At 39.2% G+C, this 17,813-nt stretch overlaps 1 pseudogene; it reads right to left on the bottom strand.

The window, feature by feature from the left end:
* Positions 1-11,131: 11,131 nt before the first annotated feature.
* On the bottom strand, positions 11,132-15,817 carry LOC130550706 (general transcription factor II-I repeat domain-containing protein 2-like; annotated as a pseudogene).
* Between the last annotated feature and the right edge of the window lie 1,996 nt (positions 15,818-17,813).

Genomic DNA, 17,813 nt, shown 5'->3' with positions numbered 1-17,813 from the left:
AGAAGACAGACACACCCACACACAAAACACTCCACACACACAACACGCACACGCACACAACACACACAGCACAACACGGAGGACGAACACACACACACACACACACACACACACACACACACACACACACACACACACACACACACACACACGCACACACACACACACACACACACACACACACACACACACACACACACACACACACACACACACACACACACACACACACACACACACACAACACAACACAACACACACACACACACACACACACACACACGTGTTTTCAACCTTTTCTTGTTTTTGCAGGTACAACTTTGATTGTTTTGCTTGTAGTCAATGTGTCTCATGTACAGCTGCTTTGTAACAATGAAAATTGTAAAAGCGCTATATAAATAAAGTTGAGTTGAGTTAAAAAATGTAAAAAAAAATGCAAATCAAATCAAAGTCAAAACTTGACGTCAATTTAATGTCAAGTTTTGACATCGATTTGATTTGCATTTTTGACCAATTCTTTGATTACTATGTTTGACGTCAATTTGATGTCTATTACCCCGCTGGGTAAGCTTATCATGAAAATCGTTCGTTGTTATGCTTTTTTCCCTTTTATCATAAGCAGCATATATGTTTATATTATGCAGGGCTGTACAGTGCGATATATATGTGGAAGAATGAAATTACCCTTGTAGCACGCGTGTGACAGTTTTAAACGTGATTTAGACAGAACCTTATGGGATCAGAATTGTTGCAATATTCTGAATAAATAAACTATGATCCGCAAATAAATATAGAGAGTTGCACTAACATTTTTAAAATCCACATATGCTCAAAAAGCTAACCATAAATATATGTTAGACGTTCCACAAAATGAAATGGAATTCACAAATAAATACAATGAGATTTGCAAATAAAAAATATTTACAAATTTATTTTAATGGCATTTATTTGTGGATCGCTTTCTGCACATTTGTGGATCGCTTTCTGCACATTTGTGGATCGCTTTCTGCACATTTGTGGATCGCTTTCTGTGCATTTGTGAATCGCTGCACGCATTTGTGGATCAGTGCACGCATTTGTGGATCAGTGCACGCATTTGTGGATCAGTGCACGCATTTGTGGATGGCTCTCTGTGCATTTGTGGATTTTGAAACATTTCTAACGTCAAGACGTGCACACAATCCACAAATAGGTGGACTCTGCCCACTATCTACGTGAGCCAATCGGGTAACTTCCGCTTTCGTTGTCCAATAGGGCACGTTCTAACTTCTAACTTCAGCCAATCACGTTTTGCTCTGCACTAAGATTCAGGGAGCTAATATGGCGGCTAGTGGCGGTCTAAAATGCGTGATATACTAAAAATGCGAATGGCCTCTTCTTTATACTACTCAGTAATGATTGTTTGTGTTTATATGCATTGTCCATATGTTAGTAACAAACGACTGAAACGTTTATGACTTGATAACAGCGTGCACGGACTGGGGTGGACAATCCCGGTGACTGGGGACTGATTTGGTCTGCTGCAAGCCAGCCGTTTTATTGTCTTTATGTATCAAAGTGATAAATTCCGATTTTGGCATTCGATAAAATATAATCTCTTTCCCCGATACTGCATGGGTAAGCAGCTAGTTCGCGCCGGACACTCAGCGCGTTCCTCCTTTCAAGGTGCACAGCGTTTGCATTGCAATGCGCTGCAGCTGTCGGTGTACTACCAGTATATGATGGCAGAATTAACGTGGAGGAAATCATCAGCACTGTGAATTTCTATGTCATTCATACTCGAAATAGAACGTAATTTTTAGTAAAATAGAACAAAATTTCTGCAATGTGTTTAACGGAAAGAATAGTGGAGGCGTGATCCGGCTTTTTAAAATATGTCATCTGCTTGTTTTGCGTGAATGTGAATGAGCTGCACAGTTTAACACACGTGTGGGACCTCGTGCATTTGTCTGTGTCAACCACACACACTCTTTGTGACGACCCTTCAAAGTCTGTAAAATTATATGGCCTAATTTACCCAACTGTAACGTTAATGTCCTTGGTCAGTTACATGCCTATTTATGTGATTTAAGATATATTGTTATTTTTTAAGATTGTTTGAGTTCAGATGTTGTGGAGATATGAGGTTATAACATTTGTTTTATTTTTGCTTTATTCATTTATGTCCTTGCCATTGTCCGAAGAAGCCGTTTTGTTGCCAGGTATGTTTTTTGTTCATTTATAAATGAGCTGGTACAGAATACTGATGATTATCACTATAAAATGTAAAATTATAGATTTAACCGATTTGACCCTATAGTGTGTGGTGTGCCGTAATGTGACAAAGGCAGCACACCATACATTTTCAAAAGTCAGTCCCGACTGTGAACACAGGAAATCTCACAAAATCTCTTGAGACTTCAGACTAAAGATGACTATGGTTGTTTGCCAGAGATTTTAGGGAGATGAATATATCTATTCTATATAGGGAGATGAAAGGGTCTGTAATACTGGGCTGGGCGAGACAGCTGAAAAATGTATAATCGATATAGATAATTATTGATACGTTTTAATTGCTTTTATTAAGACCAGTTTGAATTTTACCACTGTATCATTCACGTTTCCCAAATTTTAACTGTATTACTGTATTGGTAATAAATAGACTTATTGTAACAGAGACAGCAAGAGGTTTATTAGGTTATTGTCACTATAAGAGGTAATGCTAATGCTGATTTCACTTATAACATTAGCTACTGTGTTTATGTGAACCTTGTGTGTTTTTGGCATAATCTTGTTTGCGTTTTACAGCTAAATAGCTAATAAGACGTGAAAGAGAACTTTGTTCTATACATGTGCTGTGTCTGTCTGTGTGCACACGCGTCGGATGTGCGCAGCACGCTCATATGTCTGAAAAAATGTTTGTGAGTCAAATCGCTGAAAGGTAAAACAGGCACAACTTTAAAATACGTGAAAATAATAAATGTTGGTGATGACGAATAACTGCAATGTCTGTCATAGAGATATGCTGTTAAATATTGGATGTTAATGTGTGTCGCGCAGAGTGGATGTGCCCGTGCAGTCATAGAATGAACACTGTAGCATGATTAATGATCTCTCTGTAAAAGCAAAATCCATACTTGCAGGTTGCGAACGCGGACTATTAAAAAAAAATGCTCACACAAAGAAAATAAAAGGCTGTTTATGATCCAGTTACTGCGCATATGGGTTGTTATGCAACAAAACTTCATGTCTACATGTTAAGTTTGGAGTGTTATATCGAACATATTTTCTAACATTATTGATAAAGGTGTATCGTCAATACATATCGTTATCGTTTTAATGCCTATAGCCAATTTACAATCTGAGAAAACATAATGGCTAGCATGATCACATGAGGCACCTCAGCCAATCATATAATGGCAGTGATATCAGTGGCCAGCGTTCACAGTTTAAAGATAACATTTTTATCATAGTAAAATCTACATATCGTTCCCAACAAAAGTGTCATCGTATCGTTTTGCTCCACATGACAATTAACAGAGTACTTGCGCATTTGTCCTCTGGGTGCCCCCCACACATCAGGATTTCTGACCATATTCCGATAATCTGTGGACCCATTAAGAAAATCAGGACTTTACATAGGATTGTCGGAAGGAGGAGAAATCTCAGGGTATCTTGTGGTGTGTGACATTTCAAAGCGTCAATGTAAAACCTAGTAATCGACAATAGCAATCGCAATTACAATATCAAGGTGAATAATTGACAATATTGTCATAATTATAATTTTTGTCATAATCATGCAGTCCTAGTTCATTTATTAGGGGCAGTCCAGCGGTTCTATTCGGTTTGTGACACGCTTTATGGATAACGACTGTGCAAAGCTGTTCACAGCTTGGCCACGTGTTGCACCAGAAATGCTTTCGGAACCGAATCTTAAAAATGTACTGGTTCATAATGTAACATGCATAATTAATTATTCCTCTTGTACCCACAGGTTAATGACAAATGTGAGGTCATGGCCAGTTTCAATAGGCACCATGTACACTGATGACACAGGTATAAAAATAAAAAATATATATATAATAAAAATATTAGTGGCACATCACTGTGACATTCAGAGTTTTGTTACAATTTTGGTGGTTTAGTGAAAATCAGTAATCACATATTGTAGTCGAGCTGTGATCAACCTGGATGCTACCCTCAAATAAGTGTCAAATCATTTACCTTAAAGATCGGGTAACACACTCAGTTTAAGCCAATCTCATATTAATCTTGAGTGCCTATACAATAGTATCGCATACGTCGTATCTTCAAAGAGTATTTAGTTTGATCACATTTATAAAAAGAGAGATACAGCTGTATGATTATTTCCGGAAAAACACGAGCTGCTAGAGGTGGGACTAGTGGGGAGAGTGGGATGGAACTACAGCACGAGCAAGCAACACATCATCCCTTCGTGTTTTGTACATTATGCACATACTTTTTTGCATGTACTGTGCTTTGTTTTTGCCAACAAAACACAGATGTAGGACTTGGTTTGACTTACTGCGTGCAGTTCATGTCCGGCATCTTTTAGGACATGACGTAGTAGTATTACTGGGACCGCGGCATCTATCAGTTTCAAATGATCTATAAATCCAGTGTAATATCCACCTTTTATATAACATCCATCACTAAAATGCTGTGAATAAACAGACACACCTAAACTTCACTATCGCAAGAGTAACGAGCTGCTGGGCAACGCAGATAATCTTGATGGTAAATGAGTCTCGCTAGTCTGTTGGCTCGTGGGTGGGCTCTTTCGCCTTGCCGTGCTTTTCCGGGAGAATGGACAATAAAAGGAATAGGATCCCTGTGATGACACAGGCATCCAGAATTAGAAAAAACTTTCAGAAACAAGTTGGATTGCTGGGTGAGTGTATCAAGTACAGAAATACTACGTCATATGTCCAACTCGTTTTTTAACAACTTGATCATGTTAAGCATGAGATGCCAGCTCGTTTAACAGTGTAAAGCAGGGGTTCTCAAAGTTTACATTCAAAGGTCCAAATTTGAATTCTCATCAACGTCAAAAGGTCTGGAATAATTTGTATTACAAAACTTGTTTTAATAAACATGCTTATAATTGTATATAATAAATCAACTTTACATATGCTTATTATCATCCATCAAGTGACTCATCAAGTGTAGAATTTACTCTGAACTGTTACATACACAGTACTGCATTTTTATAAAACTAAATGCCCAAAAAACAGATCTCATTTACATTTTGGTTTCTGAAATTGTTCTTTAATGTAACCTGTAGTCACTTCAACTGAATTGCTAAAATATTGAAATTACACTTTTACACAGAAGTGAATTATATTTTTTTCTACATGCAGCACAAACGTCTGTCTGTGCATCAAACTTTGTGCATATTTACAGATGGAACAGTCAGTAGTAGTCAGTGTAATCATTGTAATCATTCATTTACAAGTCTGCTGCGGTTCAGTCAGTTGAATGTGCTGCTAACTCTGCAGGACCGTTTGCTGCACAGAGTTGATGTGGAGAAAGACTAGCTGCGTCGGGAAGGCAAAGCCTCACTCTCGCAGGGTGAACCCAGCGACATTTTTCTACTGAATGAAAGATAAGGTTTCTCCAAAATGTCGCTAGTTGCTATGCGCTGTCTGACGGAATAAGTCTGTAAACACTGCAACACTGGTTCACGTGCCTCTGTGTGTGTTTGTGTGCCACTGAGGTCTGATGAGAGTGCACTTGAAATATGAAGTGGATGGATGTGAGTCCGGAACGACTTCCCTCAAGACCAGTTAAATGTTAAATGTGCACATCTCTTAAAGCTTGGGTAGACTTTTTTTGTTTTTCCCAGAAACTGGTTGAAAGTCTCTTACTATCCTGGTAGCAATCAATATTTTAAGTGGTCTAAATATATTCTGTGTAAGGCATAGAATAATTTAATGTTTAAATTCAATGCTTACTGTAGTGCATTATATCCTATATTCCTCATAAATGTTCATTTTCAAATATTTCTTACAGAGAATGTGCAGAGAACATCAAAGACAAACACTGCAGCGGACATCGCCTTTTGTTAAAAAATATGCCCCAGACAGGGTGGGTGGAGGTTGCAGGAAAAAAGCTGTGTGAATAAGACTGGTGTTAAAATGTTTTTGAAATATTCAGTTTCAATCAGGTTGATGTTAAATAATGTTTTGTTTTTTATTGGAATACAACATCTTCAAAATAACACTTTAATTTTAAATATTTTATATACATTTGTTAAATTACATTTAAAAAATAAAACATTTTTTTTAATCCAGTTCATCTCTGCCATTTTTGTGATAAAACCACCAAACATTTGTGGATTCCAGTTTCACATTAAGTTAAACTATTTTCTTTGCTAATGTTTTAAAATTAACAATTTGGTGTTGTCTTACATTGGATCTTGACCTCTGTCCGATCTTATTGTTTTCTCAACATGCTTTCTCGGTATGCTATTTTTTCTCTCTATGTTGATTTTTATTTTGCAACAAAAACCAGCATCTGTTAAGTTTGATGTCATTGTTGGAGGTTGGTCAAAAATGGGATTCTGATGTCGTAAAGATTTTCATCCAAAATGCAAGGCCTGACCAACGTTGGAGATTGACGTCAGTCTGATGTTGGGTTCTGACGTCAACCAGATTTTCATTTTCAAACCAAAATGCAACGTTATACCAACGTTGGAGATTGACGTCGGGTTCTGACATCAACCAGATTTTCATTTTCAACCAAAATGCAACGTTAGACCAACGTTGAAGATTGACGTCACTCTGACGTCCACCAGATTTTCATTTTCAACCAAAATGCAATGTTAGACCAACATTGGAGATTGACGTCAGTCTGACGTTGGGTTCTGACGTCAACCAGATTTTCATTTTCAACCAAAATGCAACGCTAGACCAACGTTGGAGATTGATGTCAATCTGACGTCAACCAGATTTTCATTTTCAACCAAAATGCAACGTTAGACCAACGTTGGAGATTGACGTCAGTCTGACGTTGGGTTCTGACATCAACCAGATTTTCATCTTCAACCAAAATGAAACGTTAGACCAACGTTGGGAATTGACATCAGTCTGACGTAGGGTTCTGACATCAACCAGATTTTCATTTTCAACCAAAATGCAACGTTAGACCTACCTAGGAGATTGACGTCAGTCTGGCGTTGGGTTCTGATGTCAACCAGATTTTCATTTTCAACCAAAATGCAACGTCTATCAGACGTAGGAGTCCAACGTCAATATTGTATTGACGTCCGGTGCTTGCTGGGAGGTGAAGAAGCGTGTGCAGGCAGGTTGGAATGGGTGGAGAAAAGTGTCAGGTCTGTTGTGTGATAAAGGAGTACCAGCAAGAATGAAAGGAAAGGTGTACAGTAGTGAGACCAGCGATGTTGTATGGTTTGGAGACAGTTGCACTGAGGAAAAGACAGGAGGAAGAGTTAGAGGTAGCAGAGCTGAAGATGTTGAGGTTCTCTTTGGGAGTGACGAGGATGGATAGGATCAGGAATGAGTACATCAGAGGGACAGCACATGTGAGATGTTTTGGAGACAAAGTTAGAGAGGCCAGGTTGAGATGGTTTGGACATGTTCAGAGGAGGGAGAGTGAATATATCGGTAAAAGGATGCTGAGGTTAGAGCTGCCAGGCAGGAGGCCGAGAGGAAGACCAAAGAGGAGGTTTATGGATGTAGTGAAGGAGGACATGAAGGTTGCCGGTCTGAGAGAAGAGGATGCAGGGGATAGGGCTAGATGGAGGCAGATGATTTGCTGTGGCGACACCTGAAGGGAACAGCCGAAAGGAAAAGAAGAAGACTGTAATATACTTATTCTTCTGTTGCCTTCTGGGTTACGTAATTTAGAGAGTCATGGAGATTGAAACCAGGCAAACCCCACACGTTTTCATCTTTGTGGATGAGGCTGGTTTCAACTTAGCCAAAACACGGAGGCGAGGAAAGAACCTGATTGGGAAAAGAGCCACAGTGGATGTCCCAGGCCAGAGGGGTGCTAACATCACAATGTGTGCTGCAATATCCACTAATGCACTGCTGTTACACAAACCGCTAATTGGGCCATACAACACTGAGCGCCTTCTTTCATTCCTGGATGACCTCTATGGAAGGGTTGTGGTAGGTGAGGAAAGGGATGCAGTGAGGAGAAATCAGCCAACATTTATAATTGTATGGGACAATGTGGCATTTCATCACTCTCGTGCAGTCACAGAGTGGTTTGCAGCCCATCCCAGGATGGTGTCACTTTTCCTCCCACCTTATTCTCCATTCCTCAACCCCATAGAGGAATTATTTTCCATATGGAGGTGGAAGGTTTATGACCACCATCCCCATGATCAAATGTCCCTTCTGGATGCAATGAATGTGAGATGCCTGGACATCTCAGCAGAAGATTGCCAGGGATAGATCAGGCATGCCAAAAGATTCTTTCCTAGGTGTATTGCCCTGGATGACATACGATGTGATATGGATGAGAATCTGTGACCAAATGTAGAGAATCGAGTTGACTAGAATTCATCAGCATTCATCAGTCTGATTACTGTAATTCCTGTAACATATAATGCAGTAAACAGTAGAAAGGTGTTTTTCTTTTACAGAAAAATCAGTGTTTACCATAATGCTACCTGTTGTTAGTATTTTTTAGGTCATTGATTTATAGATGACCAAGTGTGTTTGTTGACTGAGAACCTTTGCTAGTGTTATGAAAGAATGTCCTGATTTGAGACATGAATGAAGTGTTTTGATAGTTTTAGCGAATTTTGAATGTGACAATAACTGCTGTGCCAAGATGAAAGTTTGTTAGGAGCGCTGTGTGAAGAGTTTTGTAAAAGTCACCAGAATATGGAGAAATGTGTCCTAGCAATTGTAAAAAACTGTAAACAGACTATAAATTCATATATGCAATATTAAGTGCTTGCACAACAAGGCTAAATAAATAAATTTACTAATAAGATAAATTATAGTTTTAAGATTACCTTTAATAATCTAGTAGCATTTTAAATTTTGTAGTGAAGACGTGTCAAGTCACCGCGTCCTTCTTTATCCAACTCTATCATCTCAGCTATTGTCAGGTCGCCGCTTCCCATTCTCCACTCTACCATCAGGTCTGGGCACGAACTGCATCCTGCTTGTTGTGGTAACCTTGGAACAATGAGACAAGACTGGCTGAGAGTAGAGTACTGTTCTGTACTCTTTGATGCAACAAGTACATCAGTTGTGTTTCTGGTTCCGGTTGATATAACTAATGCAAGCTAGTCAGCATCAGAGCAAACCATCAGAGGACTTATGGAAGTGTAGTGTATGCAAGATTAAAAAGATGCGTATTTTGTCTAGATTTAAACTGACAGAGTGTGTCTGCCTCCCGGACAGTGCAGGGAAGACTATTGCAAAGTTTAGGCAATAGATAAGAAAAGGATCTACCACCTGCACTTGATTTTGAAATTCTAGGTATTACCAACTGACAGGACGCCTGAGATCGTAATGCACGTGAAGGACTGTAATACAAAAGGAGTTCATTCAAGTACTGAGGAGCTAAACCATGTAGGGCTTTATAGGTAACCAGTGCAAGGTTGACAGAACCGGGCTAATATGTTCATACTTTTTTGTACGTGTAAGAACTCGAGCTGCCGCGTTTTGGACCAGTTGGAGTTTTTGTAATAAGCCTGCAGAGCAACCACCTAACAGTGCATTACAGTAATCTAGCCTTGATGTCATGAATGCATGAATTAACTTCTCTGCATCTGACATTGACAGCATATGACGTAGTTTAGATATATTCTTAAGATGGAAAAACGCAATTTTACAAGTGTTGTTGACGTGGCTCTCAAATGACAGATTACTATCGAATAGAACGCCAAGATTCTTTGCTGACGACGAGGGTTTTATGGAACATCCGTCAATAGTTAAGCAGTATTCTTGGTTGTTACGTATAGCAGTTTTCAGTTCAATAAGTAACACTTCTGTTTTGTCTGAGTTCAGTAATAAAAAGTTGTTACTCATCTAGTTTTTTTTATATCGACTATGCATTCCATTATTCGATGGAACTGCTGTGTTTCATGAGGCTTCGAGGAAATATAAAGTTGAGTATCATCAGCATAACAGTGAAAGCTAACTCTGTGTTGCTTTATTATATCTCCTAGAGGTAGCATGTATAATGCAAAGAACAGAGGCCCTAAGACTGAGCCCTGTGGTACACCGTACTGGACTTGCAATTTGCGTGACACCTCTTTGTTTATTGCTACAAATTGAAACGATCAGATAAATAAGATTTAAACCATTTCAGAGCTATTCCTTTAATGCCGATGTAATTTTCGAGTCTATGTAGGAGTGTGCTGTGGTCAATGGTGTCGAATGCAGCACTAACGTCTAGCAGCACCAATAACGAGAGACAACCTCGGTCAGATGCCAAACGCAGATCAATTGTAACTCTGATCAAAGCAGTCTCTGTACTGTGACATGCTCTAAATCCAGACTGGAATTCTTCCTTTGGATGACATCAATGAAGAACTTTAGATATGAAAGGTAGATTCAATATAGGCCTGTAGTTCCCTAGTTCTCTAGGGTCGAGTTGGGTTTTTTTGACAAGGGGCCTTATTACAGCCACCTTATATACTTTAGGCACATGTCCAAATGTCAGAGATGAGTTAATAATACTAAGAAGAGGATCTATAATTTCTGGGAGCATCTCTTTCAGTAGATTTGTAGGTATAGGGTCTAGCATGCATGTTGTTGATTTAGATCAGGGGTGTCAAATCCTAATTTATTAAGGGCCATGCTGAGGGTTGGTAATAAATTCAGGGGCCAGACATACATTTTACAGCAGTCTTTTGTTTAATGAATAAATGTAAGTGTACTAGTAACTGCATAAAACTATTAATTAAAATAACAAAGTTTTAACTTCATTTTTCAAGATACTTCAGAACTTCATAATGCAACACATCTTTTTTTTCTCAAAACAAAACAAGAAATTTACAGCAAAACTGTATGATAGAGCAAAACAGTCAACAAGTTGTCTGATATTGCATTATCTGGCTTTCAACTTGAACTTGAAAGGACACATTCATGGACTTATGTCAAATCTAAACAAATTAGACATGGCACTTTTTAATTCTTACCAGACACCCTGCACCTTTTCTTAGAAATGATCTTGTCTATTGTAGGGTTAATGTCCCTTGCCATGGTTACCTTTAATACAGAGACCAGATGCTCATCTGTGAGGCGGGATCTGTGGGATGTTTTGGTCAGCTTCATTATGGAGAACATCTGCTCGCAGGAGTAGGTGCTTCCGAACATAGACATGATGCGTGCAGCGCGAAGGTGTGGCATCGATTCAGGGAGTAGAGGTGCTAATTCAGCTGCCCCAACTGACTGGTATTGGGCTTTTAGATGAGTATTACATGTCAATTCAATGAGTTCCATTTGCAAGTGCTCAGGTGCAGTGTCAACATCAACTGCAAATGGATTTGCAAACAGGTTGAAGTTGAACTTCTGTAATTCAAAATCAGCAAATGTCCTGCTGAATTCTGCTTTCAGTGTGTTCAGTTTGTCGGCATACAGTTCAGTCGGGAATGTGATGGTGACCGTGTCACTGACTAACTAGCATACGGGAAAATGAGACTTGAGGTTCGCAAGACGCATCTGGCCCTCCCACAGGCGCAGTTTCATTTGAAACGCATTTACCGAGTCTCGCATTTCATTGATTAGCTGCTTTCGACCCTGGAGATTCAGATCGTTGAGGTACTCCGTTATATCACACAAAAATGCCAAGTCGCTCAGCCATTTTACATTTTTGAGCTCGGGGATGGACTTATTTTTGCTTTCCATGAAACGCGCGATCTCAGTGCGAGTATCAAAAAATCGTTGCAACACTTTACTCCAACTTAACCAGCGCACTTCTGTGTGGTATGGCACATCCTCATGCACGCAATGTTCCTCCTCTAAAAGTGCCCTGAATTGCCAGTGATTCAAACCCTGTGAACGAACAAAGTTTACTGTTTTGTTTACTGTCATTATATGTCCCATATCCAGCACCTTTCCACATAATGCCTCTTGGTGAATGATGCAGTGGTAGGCTGTCAGGTTTTCACCTGTGTGCCCCACCTTTTCTCGAACCAAACCGACCAAACCATAGAACTCACCGCACATCGCAGGTGCACCGTCCGTTGTAAGACCAATAAGTTTATTCCACTGCAATTCTGCATCACTGACACACTGTTCCACTCCTGAGAAAATGTCCTGTCCAGATGTTGTCCCGTGCATCGCTCTTATATCCAAAAGTTCCTCAGTGACGGAAAACTGTGCATCTATCCCTCGAATGTATATAGAGAGCTGGGCAGTGTCCGTTTTGTCTGCACTCTCATCTACGGCCAGTGAATATGTAACAAAGTCCTTAGCTTTATCTTTTAACTGGGCCTGTATGTCAGAGGCCAGCTCATCCACTCGACTAGCCACAGTGTTTCGAGAAAGGCTGATGTTAGCAAAGGCTTGTTTTTTGTTCGGGCACACAATACCACATACCTTATCCATACAGTTTTTAATAAATTCTCCCTCTGTAAACGGCTTGCATGCTCTTGCTATTTCCTCCGCAATTATGAAGCTTGCCTTCACGGCTCCCTCACTATGACTGTTCATGCGAGTGAACATGTTTTGTTGTTGCTGAAGTTTGTGTTTCAGTTCTTTGACTTTTCACTGCCGCCATGTCCATGCTTTTATATTGGTCATGCTTCGTTTCAAAATGCCTCCTATGCAGTTGTTGGGTAAGTTACTCTGAAAAAGTAATTAATTACTAGTTACTAATTACATATTCAATAGTACAAATGTACAAATTACTCTCTCCAAAAAGTATTTAGTTACTTATTACTAATTACTTTCTATATCCTATATCAACCTTGATTAGTTAGTAATCCGTTCTCACAAACATCACAAAATAGAGACTTTGTCTGTCCCCCGGATTAGCAAACATAAAATAATGCGTAAACCTCTTGAAAGTAATTTAATAAACGTTAAACAAACTAAACATGAAAAAAATACAGATAATCAACTGTTACGACTCGGATTGCTAAATATTAGATCTCTCGCTAATAAAGCACTTTTTGTTAACGATATGATAACAGATCATAAAATAGACATGCTCTGTTTGACAGAAACATGGCTAAAACCAGATGATTATATTGCTTTAAATGAATCTGTCCCCCAAGGTAAACCATTATATGCTCATTAAACAATGAGCTCTCATAAAACAACCAGCCAGCGGGAGGTGGGCCTCATGCCACCTTTCACGAAGTCACTACTATACTCTACTCCTCCTTCTTTAATTACGTGTCTACATTCCCAAAGCGAATCTACGCTAAAATATAGATTACCGTTATTGACCCCCTTCAAGTCCTATGGTGCCTCCTTCATGTTTAAACACCTAATACTAAAGATAAAACATTTTTAAATGTTAAATGCTAGAATTTATTCTAGCTATTGTATATAGGCCTCCAGGGCACCACACAGATTTTATTAAAGAATTTGGCGGGTTCTTATCAGAACTAGTACTGGCCGCAGATAGAGTCCTTGTCGTTGGTGACTTTAACATCCATGTAGATAACGATACAGATGCCTTAGGAATGGCTTTCAAAGACACTCTTAACTCCATGGGCGTTAGTCAACATGTGTCAGGACCCACTCACATTCGTAATCATACTTTAGATTTAATACTGTCTTACGGTATAAATGTAGACGACGTTAAAATCCTTCAGCAGAGTGAAGACATTTCGGATCATTATCTGGTATTATGTTTGCTTCACTGGCCTACGGCTGCAAATAAAACTCATTGTTNAACACACACACACACACACACACACATATGCGCACACACACATATGCACGAACATCACGCATGCGCACACACACACCGCGCACACACCACGCGCTCACACACACACACCACGCACTCACACACATCTCACACACACACATATGCGCACGCACACACACATCACACACATATGCGCACGCACACACACACACATATGCGCACACACACATATGCACGAACATCACACACACATATGCGCACACACACACGCACATCTCACACACACATATATGCGCTCACACACACACATATGCACGAACATCACGCATGCGCACACACACACCGCGCACACACACACACCACGCGCTCACACACACACACACACCACGAGCTCACACGCCGCGCGCACACACACCACGCACACACACACACCACGCACTCACACGCCGCGCACACACACACACCGCACGCACACATCTCACACACACATATATGCGCACGCACACACACATCACACACATATGCGCACACACACATATGCACGAACATCACGCACGCGCACATACACACACAGTGTGTGTATTCTGTCAGCATTTGTAGATGTGTGTAACTTTGATGAATGTGGATTGTGAGTTTTTCACTCCAGATTTCTCTTCCGTCATCGTTTATGAGTTTATGAGGCGCTCGTATGGAAGTAAAATAGAGACAAATGTGTTTGAAGCAAAAAGACGGCACTAACTGAAAAAAAAGCATTGTATTAACAGTGCTCGCATTTTAAGGTTCTGCAATTCAACATGGTTGCACATTTAAGATGTGATTTTTTAAAATGTAAAAATTTCACACAGTTTCACCATTTAAAAATTCAATAATCAAAATTCACCTTTTAAATTTCGTTAAAAAATTCAACTTGTTGTAAAATACAACCTTTAATATTCGACAGACAATTTTCAGTCCATATTATTTCGGTTTAAAAATTCGCTTCCACAAATTCAGTGGTTCAAATTCGGCTTGAAATTCAAAGTTTCACATCCGGGAATCCCAGGAGAAGCAATAGAGCGCCGATTCCGCCAATGCATGATCTCTACCTGCTGCCTGACCGCTTCACCAGCAGGTGGTGCAAGTCGCTTCTGACGAAGACCAAAGCAAGAAATGCAGATACTTTTTATATGTTTGCAGCACAGTCCACTCATCTGCTCGATTAAGTGAATTTATTTGATCTCATAGATCTCTTCTTATGCATCATCAACATCAGAAATTTTAGGTTTCCTGCACTGGCTTGAAGGAATGAAGTTATTTTTTACTTCAGCACATCGTGTTCACATAAATACTATGCATATGTATTTAGTTTGAAGCGGTCAAATAACTGAGATCTCAACTAGGAGCTTATTGACAAATGCTCTGATTTTAACGCGTACTCTCCCATGTGCTTCTGTTTATATGACGTAACTGCAATCTCAACAAACATTCTTTACTGTAAACTTATACCTCGCCCTAGGTCAGACTAAGCATGATTTCAGATCGGGCCAATTGTCACTGATACCCGATCTAGCATTTTATTCAGTATCGACACCGATACCCGATAGAAATATTGCATCGGAGCATCCCTAGATTTGTGTGAACAAAGATTTAGGAACACATACAAACGATTTTTTATATTTACTGTATATTATAAAATAATTAGATGTAGTGAAGAAGTGTTTGTCTGTATGTCTGTCCGCTGAGATAGATAAATGCATCCCCACGAATAATATCTAATAGCGTGGTTGGGCGGTGAAGCGAGACTGCCTGCAACACGAGAAGCAATGTGCTGTTGAGTATAACTCTGATGACCAGACGCAGGCTGGCTTTGTTGTATGCCCATTGTACTAAAGTGATAATGTCCGAATTTGTCACATCAAGAATGTATTTATACACTGCATACGAAAGCAGCACGTTCATGTTGCTCTCAGCACATGCAGAGAGTACAGCACCATGCCAAAGTCTGTTTGATGAAAGTCATGCCACTCTGAGGCCTTTCTGACAGCTATTTACGTCATAGAACGCCTCCAGGCAGCTATTTATCATTGCATCTCTTCCAATTTCTTGCAATGGCAGTGGCGCACCTTGTTAATAAATTATCTTTGGCCGTTTCCATTCGAGCACTGGTGTTTGTGTTACGCGCATTGCATTCGGTTCGAGATCGGTTTCAGGCGCATTCAGTATGTGAGAAATAAATCTGATATAAATCAGATATGTGCTAATGTGACTGTCATGTAAACAAGCAGATCGGATATTCACACGTCAATGCGAGTCGTACATCATTAATGCCTTTCACACAGAGATGATCCCGAAAAATTGCCATACAGTTAGTTGCCAGAAAACAAGAGTTAAGTGAGTTTGCCTGTTATTTGAGCATTAAAAAAAAATTATTTGTATCTTAGCTAAATCAAAACGTATACCTAGAATCCCCACAAACTGAAACTAAAGATCTAGAAGAATAGCCTGTCTGCTAACTGCAGTTTTATAACGTTTAAATTTACTCAAAATCCATCACAATATCAAAATTATCAACATAAAAATACAAATCGCCTCAATAAACATGATCGCTCGGCAACCTAAAACACTTTGCTGTTCCACATAGCGGAGAAGTTCAGATTTCTCTGCAGACATCAGCTTAACTTTTATTAGGATAAACACTTGACCGAGCATTTACCTGTATTTTTCCTTAATAAAAATGTAAAGAACATAAACATGAGGAACATATACCGACCTAAGTGTTTGTGTATGGTCTTTGTAATATCATGTGCAGTCTGCTTTATTGACGGGTTTTTTGTTCGGTCTGCAAGAGCTTGTTCAAATAATCTAAATAATAAACAACTTTCTCAAACTTTGTTTAAAAAAACGTTTTAGACATTTTTGAGCTCACTTTTTTCATTACGTCATATAGTCCAAATGATAATTGCCCTGCTATAATATCCTGTGCATTTTATATTGTAGTTTCAAAAATACAGACTAATTTTTACTTCGTTAGAACTCCGCTCTGCTTTTAATTTGTATTGAGACTCTGTAAAAACGCACTAACTACGCATAAAGATTTGCTTTTATTTATTTTAATTTGACAGATAATATTTATCTTATATAAAGCATAATCTGGTTGAAAGTAACTAATCCTTCTCTAGTTAAATAAATAAATAAAAATTATTTAACTAAACATTTAATAAACAACAAATGCTACCCAACAACACAGATGTATTTGGCACTAAATATAGAAGAAAAGTAAATATAGAAGAAAACCGCACTATTGAGCCACCTAAAATCACCGCAAGGGAAATTCATTCATGTTCATGATTAAAAAATATGCACATAACATTTAATAATATAGTATATTTAATAATAGCTTTTTGCTAGGGCTGAAGTTATGACTGTGCTTTGGGCGAGCCGCTGAAGTTTAATGTTAATAAATAACGGAAGAAAAAAAATTGTCACTGCCGAGAATAAAGATGAATGCCAATGTGATTATAAGATACAGCATAAAAACAAACACATAAACGCATGTTATCTGTATGCCTATAGCCAAATAACAATCTGTTGAACGAAACTACAAGCTGTGCGTTAGCAGTTAACTTACCCGGTACATTTAAAACCGACGCGACTTCTCCCCAGCTCTTTTCCTTATCTGTGCGGTTGTGGTATGTTTTGGAGGATACATTATATAGACAATCATGTTGTTGCCACAAGTTGTTCCTCCATCTCCGCCGTCCAACGTACCCTTGCAGGAGCTTTCGCGGTCGACATTTTTAAAGGTCTGTCAGTCACCTCAGTCACCTTGCAGATGTGCCTCTCATTGGTTGTTGCGAAAGTACCAACGTCATCACCCCGATTTAAAATCCTAAATATCAAACATGTTTGATATGATCGGGGCGGCCCCGATTTCTCTCGGAGCAGATCGGGAGGTGTAAGATTCGATCTGTGAACGCCTCACATTACATGATAATCTGGGCCGAACCTCGGACCCG

The sequence above is a fragment of the Triplophysa rosa genome, unplaced genomic scaffold, assembly GCF_024868665.1.
Source record: "Triplophysa rosa unplaced genomic scaffold, Trosa_1v2 scaffold405_ERROPOS78811+, whole genome shotgun sequence".
In the NCBI taxonomy this organism is placed as follows: Eukaryota; Metazoa; Chordata; class Actinopteri; order Cypriniformes; family Nemacheilidae; genus Triplophysa; species Triplophysa rosa.
This window is presented reverse-complemented; position numbering and strand designations above follow the sequence as displayed.